General features: G+C 47.8%; 3 non-coding genes across 3 annotated transcripts; all 3 read right to left on the bottom strand.

Moving 5' to 3' along the window:
- Positions 1-11324: 11324 nt before the first annotated feature.
- Positions 11325-14592, bottom strand: LOC149574610 (25S ribosomal RNA). The gene has a single exon (XR_016361059.1). It is a non-coding gene; the product is annotated as a 25S ribosomal RNA (ribosomal RNA).
- A 224-nt stretch (positions 14593-14816) lies between these two features.
- Positions 14817-14969, bottom strand: LOC149574609 (5.8S ribosomal RNA). The gene has a single exon (XR_016361265.1). It is a non-coding gene; the product is annotated as a 5.8S ribosomal RNA (ribosomal RNA).
- Positions 14970-15678: 709 nt separating this feature from the next.
- On the bottom strand, positions 15679-17489 carry LOC149574608 (18S ribosomal RNA). Its single transcript, XR_016360697.1, has one exon. It is a non-coding gene; the product is annotated as an 18S ribosomal RNA (ribosomal RNA).
- Between the last annotated feature and the right edge of the window lie 1226 nt (positions 17490-18715).

Genomic DNA, 18715 nt, shown 5'->3' with positions numbered 1-18715 from the left:
CGAACTTAAAGAGTCAACCTTGTGGGCCAACCTGGCAGAGTGACTTCATGAACGAACTTAAAGAGTCCACTTGGTGGGCCGACCTGGCGGGGTGACTAGATGAACAAACTTAAAGAGTCGACTTGGTGAGAGTAATTTGTGGGCTAACCTAGTGGGGTGACTTGATGAATTAACTTAAAGAGTTGACTTGGTGGGGTGACTTGATGAGCACACTTGAAGGGTCGACTTGGTGGGGTGACTCTATGAATGGACCTAAAGAGTTGACTTGGCTAGAGCACTTGGTAGGGTGACTTGATGAACGGACTCAAAGAGTTGACTTGATGAGAGTACTTGGTGGGGTGACTTGATGAGCACACTTGAAGAATTGACTTGGTGAGAGTACTTGGTGGGGTGACTTGATGAACAGACTCAAAGAGTCGACTTGCTGTGAGTACTTGATGAGAGTACTTGGTGGGGTGAACTGATGAATGGACTTAAAGAATCGACTTGCTGGGAGTACTTGGTTGGCCTAACTGGTGGGGTGACTTGATGAACGGACATAAAAGTTGACTTGGTGAGAGTACTTGTACTTGTTCTGGTGACTTGATGAACAGACTTAAAGAGTCAACTTGTTGGGGTGACTTGATGAACGAACTTAAAGAGTCGACTTGGTGAGAGTACTTGGTCGGGTGACTTGATGAACACACTTGAAGAATTGACTTGTTTAGAGTACTTGGTGGGGCGACTTGATGAACAAACTTAAAGAGTCGCTGGCCGGGTGACTTGATGAATGAACTTAAAGAGTCCACTTGGTGGGCCGACCTGGCAGGGTGACTTGATGAATGAACCTAAAGAGTCAACTTGGTGAGAGTACTTGGTGGGTAGACATAGCGGGGTGATTTGATGAGTGAACTTAAAGAGTTGACTTGGTGAGAGTACTTGGTGGGGTGACATGATGAATGAACCTAAAGAGTCAACTTGGTGGGCCAACCTGGCAGGGTGACTTGATGAACGAACCTAAAGAGTCGACTTGGTGTGCCGTACTAGCATGGTGACTTGATGAATGAACTTAAAGAGTCAACTTGGTGGGCTGACCTGGTAGGGTGACTTGATGAACAAACTTAAAGAGTCGACTTGGTGAGAGTACTTGGTGGGCTGACCTGGCGGGGTGACTTTATGAACAAACTTAAAGAGTGAACTTGGTGAGACGACTCGGTGGGCTAACCTAGTCATGTGACTTGATGAACGAACTTAAAGAGTTGACCTGGTGGATCGACTTGGCCCGGTGACTTGATGAATGAACTTAAAGAGTCGACTTGGTGGGTCAAACTAGTGGGGTGACTTGGTGAGGGTACTTGGTGGGCTGACCTGGTAAGGTGACTTGATGAACAAACTTAGAGAGTCGACTTTGTGAGAGTACTTGGTGGGTCGAACTGGTGGGGTGACTTGATGATCGAACCTAAAGAGTCGACTTGGTGAGAGTACTTGGTGGGCCGACCTGGTGGAGCGACTTGATGAACGAACTTAAAGAGTCAACTTGGTGAGAGTACTTGGTGGGGTGACTTGATGAACAAACATAAAGAGTCGACTTGGTGAGAGTACTTGGTCAGGTGACTTGATGAATACACTTGAAGAATCAACTTGTTTAGAGTACTTGGTGGGGCGACTTGATGAACGAACTTAAAGAGTCGACTTGGTGGGTCGACCTGGCTGGGTGACTTGCCGACCTGGCCGGGTGACTTGATGAATGAACCTAAAGAGTTGACTTGGTGAGAGTACTTGGTGGGTAGACATAGCAGGGTGATTTGATGAGCGAACTTAAAGAGTCAACTTGGTGAGAGTACTTGGTGGGGTGACATGATGAATGAACCTAAAGAGTCGACTTGGTGGGCCAACCTGGCAGGGTGACTTGATGAACGAACCTAAAGAGTCGACATGGTGGGCCGTACTTGCAGGGTGACTTGATGAACGAACTTAAAGCGTCAACTTGGTGGGCCGACCTAGTAGGGTGACTTGATGAACAAACTTAAAGAGTCAACTTGGTGAGAGTACTTGGTGGGCCGACCTGGCGGGGTGACTTGATGAACAAACTTAAAGAGTGAACTTGGTGAGAGGACTCGGTGGGCTGACCTAGTCACGTGACTTGATGAACGAACTTAAAGAGTCGACTTGGTGGATCGACTTGGCCGGGTGACTTGATGAACGAACTTAAAGAGTCGACCGTGTGGGTCAAACTAGCGGGGTGACTTGGTGAGGGTACTTGGAGGGCTGACCTGGTAAGGTGACTTGATGAACGAACTTAGAGAGTCAACTTTGTGAGAGTACTTGGTGGGTCGAACTGGTAGGGTGACTTGATGATCGAACCTAAAGAGTCGACTTGGTGAGAGAACTTGGTGGGCCGAGCTGGCAGTTTGAATTGATGAACGAACCTAAAGAGTCAACTTTGTGAGAGTACTTGGTGGGCCGACCTGGCGAGGTGACTTGATGACCAAACTTAAAGGGTTGACTTGGTGAGAGTACTTGGCGGGCCGACCTGGTGGAGCGACTTGATGAACGAACTTAAAGAGTCAACTTGGTGAGAGTACTTGGTGGGGTGACTTGATCAACAAACCTAAAGAGTCGACTTGGTGAGAGTACTCGGTAGGCTGACCTGGCACGGTGACTTTGTTATCAAATTTAAAGAGTCGACTTGGTGAGAGTACTTGGTGGGCTGACCTGGCGGGGTGACTTGATGAACAAACTTAAAGAGTCGACTTGGTGAGACGACTTGGCTGACTGAATTCATGAATGAACTTAAAGAGTCGACTTGGTGAGAGTACTTGTACTAGTTTAGGTGACTTGATGAACAGACTTAAAGAGTCGACTTGGTGGGGTGACTTGATGAAAGGACTTAAAGAGTCAACTTGGTGAGAGTACTTGGTCGGGTGACTTGATGAATGCACTTGAAGAATCGACTTGGTTAGAGTACTTGGTGGGGCGACATGATGAAAAAAATTAAAGAGTCAACTTGGTGGGATGACCTAGTGGGGTGACTTGATGAAGAAACTTAGAGAATCGACTTGGTGAGAGTACTTGGTGACTTGGTGGGCCGACCTGGCTGGGTGACTTGATGAACGAACTTAAAGAGTCCACTTGGTGGGCCGACCTGGCGGGGTGACTTGATGAATGAACCTAAAGAGTCAACTTGGTGAGAGTACTTGGTGGGCAGACAGTGGGATGATTTGATGAGCGAACTTAAAGAGTCGACTTGGTGAGAGTACTTGGTGGGGTGACTTGATGAACGAAACTAAAGAGTTGACTTGGTGCGCTAACCTGGCGGGGTGACTTGATGAACAAACTTAAAGAGTTGACTTGGTGAGAGTACTCAGTGGGCTAACCTAGTCACGTGACTTGATGAACGAACTTAATGAGTCAACTTGGTGAGCTGACTTGGCCGGGTGTCTTGATGAATGAACTTAAAGAGTCAACTTGGTGGGTCGAACTAGTGGGGTGACTTGGTGAGAGTACTTGGCGGGCTGACCTGGCAGAGCGACTTGATGAACGAACTTAAAGACTCGACTTGGTGAGAGTACTTTGTGGGGTGACTTGATGAACAAACCTAAAGAGTCAACTTGGTGAGAGTACTCAATGGGCCGACCTGGCGGGGTGACTTGGTGAGAAAACTTAAAGAGTCGACTTGATGAGAGTACTTGGTGGGCTGACCTGGCGGCGTGACTTGATGAACGAACTTAAATTTTTGACTTGGTGGGCCGACTTGGTAGAGTTACTTAATGAACGAAATTAAAGAGTCCACTTGGTGGGCCGACCTAGCGGGGTGACTTGATGAATGAATTTAAAGAGTCAACTTGGTGGGGTGACTTGATGAACACACTTGAAGGGTCGACTTTGTTGGGTGACTCTATGAACGGACCTAAAGAGTTGACTTGGTGAGAGCACTTGGTGGGGTGACTTGATGAACAGACTCAAAGAGTCGACTTGGTGAGAGTACTTGGTGGCTCGACTTGATGAGCGCACTTGAAGAATCGACTTGGTCAGAGTACTTGGTGGGGTGACTTGATGAACAAACTCAAAGAGTCGACTTGCTGAGAGTACTTGGTGGCTCGACTTGATGAGCAGACTTAAAGAGTCAACTTGGTGAGAGTACTTGGCGAGGTGAACTACTGAACAGACTTAAAGAATCGACTTGGAGGGAGTACTTGGTTGTCCGAACTGGAGGGGTGACTTGATGAACAGACATAAAGAGTCGACTTGGTGAGAGTACTTGTACTAGTTTAGGTGACTTGATGAACGACCTTAAAGAGTCGACCTTGTGGGGTGACTTGATGAAAGGACTTAAAGAGTCAATTTGGTGGGGTGACTTGATGAAAGGACTTAAAGAGTCGACTTGGTGAGAGTACTTGGTGGGGCAACTTGATGAACAGACTTAAAGGGTCGACTTGGTTAGAGTACTTGTTCTGGTGACTTGATGAATGAACTTGAAGAGTCAACTTGGTGGGGTGACTTGATGAAAGTACTTAAAGAGTTGACTTGGTGAGAGTACTTGGTGGGGCGACTTGATGAATGGACTTAAAGGGTCGACTTGGCGGGGTGACTTGATGAACAGACCTAAAGAGTTGACTTCGTGAGAGTACTTGGCGGGGTGAACTGATGAACAGACTTAAAGAGTCAACGTGGTTGGCCGACCTGGTGGGGTGACTTGATGAACGGACTTATAGAGTTGACTTGGTGAGAGTACTTGTTCTGTCGACTTGATGAACGACTTAAAGAGTCAGCTTGGTGGGGTGACATGATGAAATGACTTAAAGAGTCGACTTGGTGGGGTGACTTGATGAATGAACTTAAAGGGTCGACTTTGCAGGGTGACTTGATGAACAGACCTAAAGAGTTGACTTGGTGAGAGTACTCGGTGGGGTGACCTGATGAACAGACTTAGAGAGTTGACCTGGTGGGCCGACCTGGTTGGGTGACTTCGTGAACAGACTTAAAGAGTCAACCTGGTGGGAGTACTTGGTGGGGTGACTTGACGAACGAACTTCAATGGTTGACTTGGCGAGGTGACTTGATGAACGATCCTAGAGAGTTGACTTGGCGAGAGTACTTGGTGTGGTGACTTGATGAAAAGACTTAAAGAGTCAAATTTGTGAGAGTACTTGGTGGGGTGACTTGATGAATGCACTTGAAGAGTCAACTTGGTGGAGTGACTTTATGAATGGACCTAAAGAGTTGACCTAGTAAGAGTACTTAGTGGGGTGACTTGATGAACATAGTTAAAGAGTCGACTTGGTGAGAGTACTTCGTCGAGTGACTTGATGAACACACTTGAAGAATCGACTAGGTTAGAGTACTTGGTGGGGTGACTTGATGAACGAACTTAAAAATTCGACTTGGTGGGCCGACCTGGCGGGGTGACTTGATGAACAAACATAGAGAGTCAACTTGGTGAGAGTACTTGGTGACTTGGTGGGCTGACCTGGCCGGGTGACTTGATGAACAAACTTAAAGAGTCGACTTGGTGAGAGTACTCGGTGGGCTGACCTAGTCACGTGACTTGATGAACAAACTTAAAGAGTCAACTTGGTGGGCCGACTTGGCTGAGTGACTTGATGAACGAACTTAAAGAGTTGGCTTGGTGGGTCAAACTAGCGGGGTGACTTGGTGAGAGTACTTGGTGGGCTAACCTGGCAAGGTGACTTGATGAACGAACTTAGAGAGTCGACTTTGTGAGAGTACTAGGTGGGTCAAACTGGCAGGGTGACTTGATGAATGAACTTAAAGAGTCAACCTGGTGAGAGAACTTGGTGGGCCAAGCTAGCAGGGTGAATTGATGAATGAACCTAAAGTGTCGACTTTGTGAGAGTACTTGGTTGGCCAACCTGGCGGGGTGACTTGATGACCGAACTTAAAGGGTCAACCTTGTGAGAGTACTTGGTGGGCCGACCTGGCAGAGTGACTTGATGAATGAACTTAAAGAGTTGACTTGGTGAGAGTAGTTGGTAGGGAGACCTAATGAAAAAACCTAAAGAGTCGACCTGGTGAGAGTACTTGGTGGGCCGACCTGGCGAGGTGACTTGGTGAGAAAACTTAAAGAGTTGACTTGGTGAGAGTAGTTGGTGGGCTGACCTGGTGGGGTGACTTGATGAAAAAACTTAAAGAGTCGACTTGGTGGGCCGACTTGGCAGAGTGACTTCATGAACGAACTTAAAGAGTCCACTTGGTGGGCCGACCTGGCGGGGTGACTTGATGAACAAACTTAAAGAGTCGACTTGGTGAGAGTAATTTGTGGGCTGACCTGGCGGGGTGACTTGATGAATGAACTTAAAGAGTTGACTTGGTGGGGTGACTTGATGAACACACTTGAAGGGTCGACTTGGTGGGGTGACTCTATGAATGGACCTAAAGAGTTGACTTGGTGAGAGTACTTGGTGGGGTGACTTGATGAAAGGAATTAAAGAGTCGACTTGGTGAGAGTACTTGGTGGGGCAACTTGATGAACACACTTGAAGAATCGACTTAGTTAGAGTACTTGGTGGGGCGACTTGATGAACGGACTCAAAGAGTCTACTTGGTGAGAAAACTTGGTGGCTCGACTTGATGAGCAGACTTAAAGAGTCAACTTGGTGAGAGTACTTGTTGGGGTGAACTGATGAACAGAGTTAAAGAGTCGACTTGGTGGGCCGACCTGCTGGGGTGACTTTATGGATGGACTTAACGAGTCGACTTGGTTAGAGTGCTTGTTCTAGTGACTTGATGAACGGACTTGAAGAGTTGACTTGGTGGGGTGACTTGATGAAAGGACTTAAAGAGTCGACTTGGTGAGAGTACTTGGTGGGGTGATTTGATGAACGGACTTAAAGGATCAACTTGGCGGGGTGACTTGATGAACAGACCGAAAGAGTTGACTTGGTGAGAGTACTTGGCGAGGTGAACTGATGAACGAACTTAAAGAGTCAACTTGGTGGTAGTACTTGGTGGGTCGACCTGGTGGGGTGACTTGATGAATGGACTTATAGAGTCGACTTGGTGAGAGTAGTTGTTCTGGTGACTTGATGAACGGACTTAAAGAGTCATCTTGGTGGGGTGACTTGATGAAAGGACTTAAAGAGTTGACTTGGTGGGGTTACTTGATGAACGAACTTAAAGGGTCAACTTTGCGGGGTGACTTGATGAATGGACCTAAAGAGTTGACTTGGCGAGAGTACTCGGTGGGGTGACCTGATGAACAGACTTAGAGAGTCGACTTGGTGAGAGTACTTGGTGGGCCAACCTGGTTGGGTGACTTCGTGAACTGACTTAAAGAGTCAACTTGGTGGGGTGAATTGATGAACGGACTTCAAGGGTCGACTTGGCAAGGTGACTTGATGAACGGTCCTAAAGAGTTAACTTGGTGAGAGTACTTGGTGTGGTGACTTGATGAACAGACTTAAAGAGTCGAATTGGTGAGAGTACTTGGTGGGGTGACTTGATGAACATAGTTAAATAGTCGACTTGGTGAGAGTACTTGGTCAGGTGACTTGATGAATGCACTTGAAGAATCGACTTGATTAGAGTACTTGGAGGGGTGACTTGATGAACAAACTTAAAGATTCGACTTGGTGGGCTGACCTGGCGAGGTGACTTGATGAACGAACTTAGAGAGTCAACTTGGTGAGAGCACTTGGTGGCTTGGTGGGCCGACCTGGCTGGGTGACTTGATGAACAAACTTAAAGAGTCAACTTGGTGAGAGTACTCGGTGGGCTGACCTAGTCACGTGACTTGATGAACGAACTTAAAGAGTCGACTTGGTGGGTCGAACTAGCAGGGTGACTTGGTGAGAGTACTTGGTGGGCTAACCTGGCAGGGTGACTTGATGAAAAAACTTAGAGAGTCGACTTTGTGAGAGTACTTGGTGGGTCAAACTGGCGGGGTGACTTGATGAACGAACTTAAAGAGTCAACCTGGTGAGAGAACTTGGTGGGCCGAGCTGGCAGGGTGAATTGATGAACGAACCTAAAGAGTCAACATGGTGAGGTGACTCATTGAGTCAAAATGGTGAGGTGACTCATGGTGAGGAGCTATCATTGAGGCGAGTTGGTGGGCCTACTTGATTAGTCGACTTGGTGAGCCGACCTGACAAGCTGACATGGTGAGCGGGCTTAAAGAGGCGATGACTTGGTGGGGTAACTCAGCAAGCCAACTTATTAAGGCGAGATGGTGATTTAACTTGGTGAGCTGACTTGGTGAGTGCACTTAAAGAGTCAACTTCGTGAGGTGACTTGGCAAGTTAGCTCGCTGATGCGACTTGGGCGGGCCGACCTGGCGAGCAAACTTAAAGAGGCAACTTGGGCAGGCTGACCTGGTGAGCGAACTTAAAGAGTTGACTTGGCAACGTACTTGAACAACTGACTTGGTGAGCTGACATGGTGAGTGGGCTTAGAGAAGCAACTCGATGGGGCAACTTGGCGAGCACACTTGCTGGGGCAAGGTGGCAAAATGACTAGGTGATTTGACTTGGTGAGCTAACTTAGGGAGCTAACTTGGTGAGCGAACTTAAGGGGTCGACTTGGTGAGGCAACCTGAATAGTTGAATCGGTGAGCTGACTTGTGGAGCCGACATGGTGAGCGGTCTTAAAGAAGAGGTGACCTGGTGGGGCAACCTAGTGAGGCGAGATGGTAAGTCATCTTGGTGAGCCGGCTTGGCGAGCTATGAGCGGACTTAAAGAGTCAATTCTAGATTTGGCAAAGACCACATGGTCAAATGAATTGGTGAGCCGACCTGGCTAGCAAAATTGGCAAGCAAACATATAGAATCGACTTGCTGTCCCCAGCCAGGATCGCACGCTTGGGTCGACCCAACTTAGGTCACCCGACTCCGTCGCCCCAGCCCCGGGTGACCCGACTATGTCGCCAGAGTGGGTCAACTAGGGGGAAAAAAAAAAAATCATGGGAGGCCCTGTACAGCGAAAAGCGCTAAATTTTGGGCATTACAAAAAAAAAAAAAAACAAGTTACCCGATTTTGGATCACGCAGAAGTTTCAGTTCACGTATTGCCGAGCTGACTCGAGGCGTTACGCCTAGCTAGCCAAATTCGAGGTAGGGTAGCCGAAACGATCTGATTCGAGAATTTTCTTTATAAAAAGAGATCATGATAGGCTCCATAAGGCAAAAAAGAATGAAATTTTGGGAGTTCAAAAAAAATGTTACCCGATTTTGGATCATGCACAGGGCTCAGGTCACGTAACATCGAGGTGCCCTGGGTGACATGATTCGAGCGAAAAGTCAACGGTGGCATGAGTTGTGCAAAAACATTGGAGGCCATTAAGGCTTGAGGCGCTTTGAGTCGAGGTTGCCGAGGTGGGTCGGGTTGAAAACTTTGGGTGTTAACCAAAAAGAAAAAGTTAACCGCTTTTGGGTCATGTACACGGCTCGGGGCACTTAGAATCAAGTCGTGCACAGTGACATGAGTCGTGCAAAAAATTTGGAGACGACTCGAGTCAGGGCATCCAACTCTATCCGAGTTCAAAACTTTGGGACTTGACAAAAAAAAGAAAAAAGAAAAAGTTACCCAGTTTTGGATCACGTAAGTGACTCGGGCCACTCAGAATCAAGACGAGTGCAGTTACATGAGTCGAGCAAAAAAAAAATGGAGGCGGTTAAGGCTCGAGGCAATTCGAGTCGAGGTACCTGAGTCAATTCAAAAACTTTGGCCATTAGCCAAAAAAAGAGTTAATCACTTTTGGATCACGTACATGACTTGGGGCGCATAGAATCAATTCTAGCATGGTGACATGAGTGGTTCGAAAAAATTGCAGGCGATTAAGCCTCGAGGCGATTTGAGTCAGGGTTGCTGACACGATTCGAGTTGAAATCTTTGGGTGTTAACCAAAGAAGGAAGAAGTTAACCACTTTTGGATCACATACATGACTCGAGGCACCAAGTCAAGCATGGTGACATGAGTCCTACGAAAAAACTGGAGGCGGCTAAGGCTCGAGGCGATACAAGTCGAGGTTGCCGACACAATTTGGGTTGAAAACTTTGGGCGTTAACCCAAAAAAAGAGTTGACCGCCTTTGGATCACGCACATGACTCGGCACACTTAGAATCATGTCGAGCACGGTGACATGAGTCGTGCAAAAAAATTGGAGGCAGTTAAGTCTCGACACGATTCGAGTCGAGGTTCGGGTAGTTGGGGCGATTCGTGTTGGGGTTGCCGACAAGGTTTGAGTTGAAAACTTTGGGCATTAACCCCAAAAAGAAAAAAGTTGACCTCTTTTGGACCATGTACATGACTTGAGGCACTTAGAATCAAGTCGAGCATGGTGACATGGGTTGTACAAAAAATTCAGAGGTGATTCGAGTCGGGGTAGCCAACTTGATTTGAGTTCAAAACTTTGGGCATTAACCAAAAAAATAAGTTGACCGATTTTGGATCACGTACATGAGTCATCTACCCCAGCCGCTCAAAATTTGGACTTGGAAGATTTTTTCGCCCTCACGAAATTTACAAACCCCACCCGCTCGAAATTTGGCACTTGGAAATTACGAAACCCTGCCCACCCCAAATTTGGACTTGGAAGATTTATTTGCCCTCACAGAAATTGCAAACCTGACCCACATGGAAATTGCACTTGGAAGACTTTTTTGCACTCGCAGAAATCACAAAACCCCACCTGTGGGGAATTTAGCACTTGGGAGATTTTTTTGCCCTTCCAAAAATTGTAAACCCCACCAGCTCAAAATTTGGGACTCGGGAGATTTTTTTCCCCCTCGTGGAAATTTTACAAAATCCCACTAGCCCAAAATTTGGCCCTCGGGAGATTTTTCCGCCCTGGCGGAAATTGCAAACCCCACCCACCAGGAATTTGGCTCCTAGGAGATTTTTACGCCCTCACAAAAATTGCAAACCCCACCCGCTGAGAATTTGGCACTTGGGAGATTTTTTCGCCCTCGCAAAAATTTTCACAAAACCCCACCCACCCGGAATGTGGCACTTGGGAGATTTTTCCACCCCGGCAGAAATTACAAAACCCCACTCGCTGGGAATTCGGCACTTGGGAGATTTCTTTGCCCTCATGGAAATTTTCACAAAACCCCACCCGCTCGAAATTTGGCACCTAGGAGAGTTTTCCCACCCTCGCGAAAAATTGCAAACCCCACCCGCTCAAAATTTGGTACTTGGAAGATTTTCCCGCACTCGCAGAAATTGCAAACCCCACCCGCCGAGAATTTGGCACCTGAGAGATTGTTACGAGCTCGCAAGAAGAAACCTTGCAAACCCCACCCCCATCCAGAATTTGGCACTTGGGATATTTTCTCGCCCTTGCACAAATTACAAACCCCACTCGCCTTAGAGTCGAAAAAGGTTTTACGAATAGAGGCGACAGAGGGCTGAATCTTTGTGGATTGTGGCAGCAAGGCCACTCTGCCACTTACAATACCCCGTCGCTTATTTAAGTCGTCTGCAAAAGATTCTTCTTGCTGACTGCTTGAAATTAATATCCAAGGTTGCTCCAATGGGCTAGTGTGCCAATCGGAGATGGCCAATGACACGGGCCCCTAGGAGTGCAAGAGCACCCCTACTGCGGGTCGCAATGTAGCCGGAGAGAGATATGCGCCGCATCTAGCATGCATTCAAACTTGGAGGCATTCAGTCATAATCTAACACACAGTAGCTTCGCACCACTGGCTTTTCAACCAAGCGCAATGACCAAATGTGTGAATCAATGGTTCCTCTCATACTAAGTTGAATTACTATCACGGCACGGATCATCAGTAGGGTAAAACTAACCTATCACATGACGGTCTAAACCCAGCTCACGTTTCCTATTGCTGGGTGAACAATCCAACACTTGGTGAATTTTGCTTCACAATGATAGGAAGAGCTGACATCAAAGGATCAAAAAGCAATGTCGCTATGAACTCCTGGCTGCCACAAGCTAGTTATCCCTGTGGTAACTTTTCTAACACCTCTAGCTTCAAATTTTGAAAGTCTAAAGGATCAATAGGCCACGCTTTCATGGTTTGTATTCATACTGAAAATCAAAATCAAATGAGCTTTTACCCTTTTGTTCCACATGAGATTTTTGTTCTCGTTGAGCTCATCTTAGGACACCTGCGTTATCTCGTTGAGCTCATCTTAGGACACTTGCGCCCGAAATCTCCCACTTATTCTACACCTCTCAAGTCATTTCGTAAAGTCAAACTAGAGTCAAGCTCAACAGGGTCTTCTTTCCCCGATGATTCTGCCAAGCCCGTTCCCTTGGCTGTGGTTTCGTTAGATAGTAGATAGGGACAATGGGAATCTCGTTAATCCATTCATGCACATCACTAATTAGATGACAAGGCATTTGGCTACCTTAAGAGAGTCATAGTTACTCCCGCCGTTTACCTGCACTTGGTTGAATTTCTTCACTTTAACATTCAGAGCACTGGGCAGAAATCACATTGCGTCAGCATCCGTAGGGACCATCATAATGCTTTGTTTTAATTAAACAGTCGAATTCCCCTTGTCCATACCAGTTCTGAGTCGACTGTTCACCACCTAGGGAAAGCCCTCCAAAGGGGGTGTCCTGCATCCATCGCCCGATTAGCACGCGACGGCCCGCCCTCGCAACGGGAGCAGCTCGGGTAGGCCGCCAATAGCCCATGAGTTCGGAGTGCAAACCCCTAGGCCCAGCCCTTAGAGGCAATCCTTTTCCAGAAGTTACGGATCCATTTTGCCAGCTTCCCTTACCTACATTGTTCTATTGACCAGAGGTTGTTCACCTTGGAGACCTGATGCGGTTGTGAGTACGATCGAGCGTGAACGGTACTCGGTCCTCTAGATTTTCAAGGGCCGCCGAAGGTGCACTGGACACCGTGGGACGTGCAATGCTCTTCCAGCCGTTGGACCCTATCTTCAATTGAATCGATTTTAGGGTGGGCAGGCTATTAAAAAGAAAAGATAACTCTTCTCGGGGCCCCCGCCGACGTCTCCAGATTTCCTAACATTGTCATCTGCTGCCACGTCCCGGTTCCGAAATATTAACCTGATTCCCTTTCGATGATTGTGCAAAGTGTGCCCTTGAAATAGGGTTTCCCCATCTCTTAGGATCGACTAACCCATGTCCAAGTGTTTTTCACATGGAACCTTTCCCCACTTCAGTCTTCAAAGTTCTCATTTGAATATTTGCTACTACCACCAAGATCTGCACCGGGGGCCGGTCCACCTAGGCTCACGCCCAAGGTTTTGCAACAACCCCCACACCCTCCTACTCATCGGAGCCTGGCACTTGCCCTGACGGTCGAGTATAGGTTGCGCGATTCAGCGCCATCCATTTTTGGGGCTAGTTGATTCGATAGGTGAGTTGTTACACACTCCTTAGCGGATTTCGACTTCCATGACCATCGTCCTACTGTCTTAATCAACCAACACCCTTTGTGGGATCTGGGTTAGTGCGCAATTTGGCACCGTAACTCAGCTTTTGGTTCATCCCGCATCACCAGTTCTACTTACCAAAAATGGCCCACTTGGAGCTCGCAATTCTGTGACACAGCTCAACAGAGCAGTCATGTCGACTTACCTATTTAAAGTTTGAGAATAGGTCGAGGGCATTACGCCCTCGATGCCTCTAATCATTTTCTTTACTCTATAAAACTCGCACGTGAGCTCCAACTATCCTGGGGGAAACTTCAAAGGAAACCAGCTACTTGATAGTTTGATTAGTCTTTGGCCCCTATACCCAAGTCAGACGAACAATTTGCACATCAGTATCGCTGCGGGCCTCCACCAGAGTTTCCTCTGGCTTGACCCTGCTTAGGCATAGTTCACCATCTTTTAGATCCCAACAAGTGTGCTCACACTCAAACCCTTCACAGAAGATCAGGGTCGGTCAGTGGTGCACCCCTCGAGAGGGGATCTTGCCAGTCAGCTTCCTTGCACCTCGCGGGTTTTCCCAACCCGCCAACTCGCACACATGTTAGACTCCTTGGTTTATGTTTCAAGACGAGTCAGATGGAAAGCCTGCTGGCCAGCACCACGAGTGCATAGGTGCCCGAGAGCCTGTCGTAAAGGCATGCACTTTGCTCCTTGATTGTCACGACGGAAGTATTTGTGTGACCAGAAGGTTGCGCTTGTGCCACTGTGACAACCCGCGCTGGCATGTCCCTCGAACCGAGCGGCAGACCGGCTCACACCGTTCTACATTCGACCAAGGCACATCGTCGGCCTCCATCCGCTTCCCTCCTAGCAATTTCAAGCACTCTTTAACTCTCTTTTCAAATTCCTTTTCATCTTTCCCTCGCGGTACTTGTTCGCTATTGGTCTCTCGCCGGTATTTAGCCTTGGATAGAATTTACCACCCGATTAGGGCTGCATTCCCAAACAACCCGACTCGCCGACAATGCCTCATGGTGCGACAGGGTCCGGGCCCGACGAGGCTCTCACCCTCTCTGACGCCCCCTTCTAGGGGACTTGGGCCTAGTCTGTCGTTGAGGATACTTCTACAGACTACAATTTGACAGGCGCAACCGTCAATTTTCATGCAGGGCTCTTCCCGGTTCAGTCACCGTTACTAGGGGAATCCTGGTAAGTTTCTTTTCCTCTGCTTATTGATATTCTTAAACTCAACAGGTACTCATGCCTAACTCAGGGATGTGGTAGAGATGCAGCAATGCCCGCACTGCGGTAGGCTGCTGAGCCCAGAATAAAGTTCCTCATGAGGAATCATTGGATTGGCGCAAACCAACGCCGGCCTTTGCGAGCCACCGCTCATTGCGACAGATCGACGAACCTCGTACTCATTTCAGCCGACCGCGTGCCACTTGCGGACGTGGACGGCCATCTTTGCTCCTCGCTGGGCAGGGCAAAATTTTGTAGTGCAATGCCCAAGCAGACATGCCCTTGGCCGAGGCCTCGGGCACAACTTGCATTCAAAACTTGATGATTCATGGGATTCTGCAATTCACACTAAGTATCGCATTTTGCTACATTCTTCATCATGGCGAGAGCCGAGATATCCATTGTCGAGAGTCATGATTTTGTTTTGCTTTTATCTTTTGGCAAGCCAAGCTCGCAAGGTGCTGGCTTGCGCTTCGTTCTTTGGATTTCTTAGGTGTGTGATGTACCCATGTGTTGGGTGTTGACACATCCCGAACCCCGAGCACCCAATGGGTATGATGAGGAACGCTATGCTGTGTCCCCGCCCCATCACCTCGCAAAGGTGGGAGGCGACGCATAGGAGAGCCGTGTCAGTGAACGGGGCCCCTACCCTACAAATCATGTGAGTGCACCCATCCTAAACACAGAATGCTCCAAGCGATGAGTCAACCACCTGGGCAAGGCAACGGGGGGTTGCGGTAAGCAATCCTGACTTGCCACCATCGAAAAGATGGATCCCTAGCACAGCGCCGCGCACGTGATCGGACCATGAAACCTTAGAAGGGAATGAGGCCTAGACCCCCTCTGAACTGCAACCAAGTAGAGACCTCTTGCTCCGACGCAGACGTTGTTCGAAGGCATCGATCCTAATCCAGATTGCATCCGAGTCTCTTCTTCACCCCGTGGGGAATCCACGCTTTTGATCATGGGCATTCGATGTGACCCTCGACCTCGACAGCACTGGACCCATAGCTTGGCCATCTAGCACATCACTGCAGGGTCGAGTGTTCGCACGTCGCCGAGATTTTTGAGGTGGGGAGGAGGCCAGCTCCATCCCCTACATGATTCAGGGTCTCAAACTGACAATGATCCTACCGCAGGTTCACCTATGGTAACCTTGTTATGAATTCTCCTTCCTCTAAATGATAAGGTTCAGTGAACTTCTTGCAACATCGCCGACAGGAACCACCATCATCGCCGCGATTCAAACACTTCACCGGATCATTCAATCGGTAGGAGCGATGGGCGGTGTGTACAAAGGGCAGGGACATAGTCAACGCGAGCTGATGACTCGCGCTTACTAGGAATTCCTCGTTGAAGATCAATAATTGCAATGGTCTATCCCTATCACGATGCAATTTGGCAAGATTTCCCAAACCTTTTGGGCCAGGAAGAGAAACTTGTTGGTTGCATCGGTGTAGCGTGCGCGTGGCCCAAAACATCTAAGGGCATTACAGACCTGTTATTGCCTCAAACTTCCATGGCCTAGGAGGCCATAGTCATACTAAGAAGCTGGCCACGAAGGGGAACCTCCACATAGCTAGTTAGCAGGCTGAAGTCTCATTCATTAATAGAATTAACCAGACAAATTGCTCCACCAACTAAGAATGGCCATGCACCACCACCCATAGAATCAAGAAAGAGCTCTCAATCTGTCAATCCTTACTATGTCTGGACCTGGTAAGTTTCCTCGTGTTGAGTCAAATTAAGCCACAGGCTCCACTCCTGGTGGTGCCCTTCCATCAATTCCTTTATGTTTCAGCCTTTTGACCATACTCCCCTCGGAACCCAAACACTCTAATTTCTCAGAAGGTGCTGGCGGAGTCCTTAGAGCAACATCCGCCGATCCCTGGTCGGAATCATTTATGGTTGAGACTAGGACGGTATCTGATCGTCTTCGAGCCCCCAACTTTCATTCTTAATTAATGAAAACATCCTTGGAAAATGCTTTTGCAGTGGTTCGTCTTCCATAAATCCAAGAATTTCACCTCTGACAATGAAATACGAATGCCCTCGACAGTCCCTATTAATCATTACTCCGGTCCCGAAGGCCAACGGAACAGGACCAAACTCCTATCACGTTATTCCATGCTAATGTATTCAGAGTGTAGGCTTGCTTTGAGCACTCTAATTTTTTCAAATTAATGGTGCCGGAACCATGACCCGGCTAATTAAGGCCAAGAACACGCCGTCGACAGAAGCGACGTGAGGGCCAGTGCACACCCGGAAGGCGAACTGACCGTGACGACCCAAGGTCCAACTATGAGCTTTTTAACTGCAATAACTTAAATATACGCTATTGGAGCTAGAATTACCACAATTGCTGGCACCAGACTTGCCCTCCAATGGATCCTCGTTAAGGGATTTAGATTTTACTCATTCCAATTACCGAACTCGATGAGCCCAGTATTGTTATTTATTGTCACTACCTCCCCGTGTCAGGATTGTGTAATTTGCGCGCTTTCTACCTTCCTTGGATGTGGTAGCCATTTCTCAAGCTCCCTCTTCGGAATCAAACCCTAATTCTTCGTCACCCGTCACCACCATGGTAGGCCTCTATCCTACCATCAAAAGTTGATAGGGCAGAAATTTGAAAGAAGTGTCGCCAGCACAAAGGCCATACGATCCGTCGAGTTATCATGAATCACCGAAATAGCGGGCGAGCCCGTGCCGGCCTTTTATCTAATAAATGCATCCCTTTCAAGAGTCAGGATTTGGTGCATGTATTAGCTCTAGAATTACTATGGTTATCCGAGTAGCAAAGTACCATCAAAGAAACTATAACTGATTTAATGAGCCATCCGCAGTTTCACAGTCTGAAATAGTTCATACTTAGACATGCATAGCTTAATCTTTGAGAAAAGCATATGACTACTGGTAGGATCGAATAGGTAGCTTCTAACAATGAGGGGACCCCCAAGACCTACTATAGCCAAGGGATGCCCACCACGATGGGAAACCAAAATTTGCATTCACTTCGTCATGCATCCAAACATAATCCACTACACAAGCAACAAGAATGACGTTCACAGCACATGCAGGACTCGCAATGCTCAAAGATTTCAAACAAGAGGAAAGTGTCCCATCGTCGACTGAAGAGGGCCAAACAGGGAGCCTCGATTCACAGGCACCTGCGAAGAACATCCTGTATGGAACCCTTTAACCTCGAACTCACTATCGCCAGTACTCGGAAAGAAGCCTCGAGTCTGTACGAGATGCACTGCGCACGTAGCCACCTCAATTGTAACGCCACTCGGAGACATCCATTTCCTAGGCATATGCCTCCTACACGCTTGTTGAGGTACACCTGCATAGACAAAATCCTTCTCAATCGCAACAAACATTTTCCCATGATGAAGAGCTGGTTGTCGAAGTGCCAACAGAGACCGCCGTGCTGAAGGGTGAAGGGTCGTGCGTGTCAAAAACATGGTTGGTTATGCGATTGGCAGTGGTATCATTGTGCACATGACCACCTCAATTATAAGGCCACTCAAGGGCATCGTGTATAACACCCCCTCTACACATTTATAGGTGATGAGAGCCTGCTCGCATACACAAACATGTCTAACCTCTGGAAAATTTCTCCTTTCCCAGCACAGCCTACTAATCGTTCCCTGTGACACGTGATCTGCCAGTGCAGGTACAAAAAAGTTCCTACGGGTGAACACTCACACTAGCATTGTTGAACAAGCTTCAATCTAATGCACATGCACATACAAAAGAACCGCATTGCAAGGGAACCCACCCGGAAGCACCCACATCTCGGCAAAAAGCATTCGTGCAATTTCTTCCCCTAGACAGACATGTTGGGCCTGCACTTGTCGGATCATTGCAAAGATGAGCGCTCTGGTTCACAGGAGCCTGAGAAGAACATCTCGTACGAAACCCGTTCCCCCAAAATGCTCGAATCACAAATGCTCATAGCAGAGTCGTAATGCAAAGATGTACACCATCCAAAAGTTCTGGAGGTCACCTCCTGGAACTCTCAAGAACAAGGCCCATCTTACATGCAAACTCTGCTACTGCGCAAACATAGGTTGCAATTAAAGAGAAATTACAAGGCCGTCACAATGGCTTGAGGCCAATGCTCCGACTAAGTCAATTTTCTCTTGCAATCACC

This window comes from Cupressus sempervirens, chromosome 2 (genome assembly GCF_028749045.1).
Source record: "Cupressus sempervirens isolate cs-2001-9-10 chromosome 2, ASM2874904v1, whole genome shotgun sequence".
NCBI classification, from domain to species: Eukaryota; Viridiplantae; Streptophyta; class Pinopsida; order Cupressales; family Cupressaceae; genus Cupressus; species Cupressus sempervirens.
This window is presented reverse-complemented; position numbering and strand designations above follow the sequence as displayed.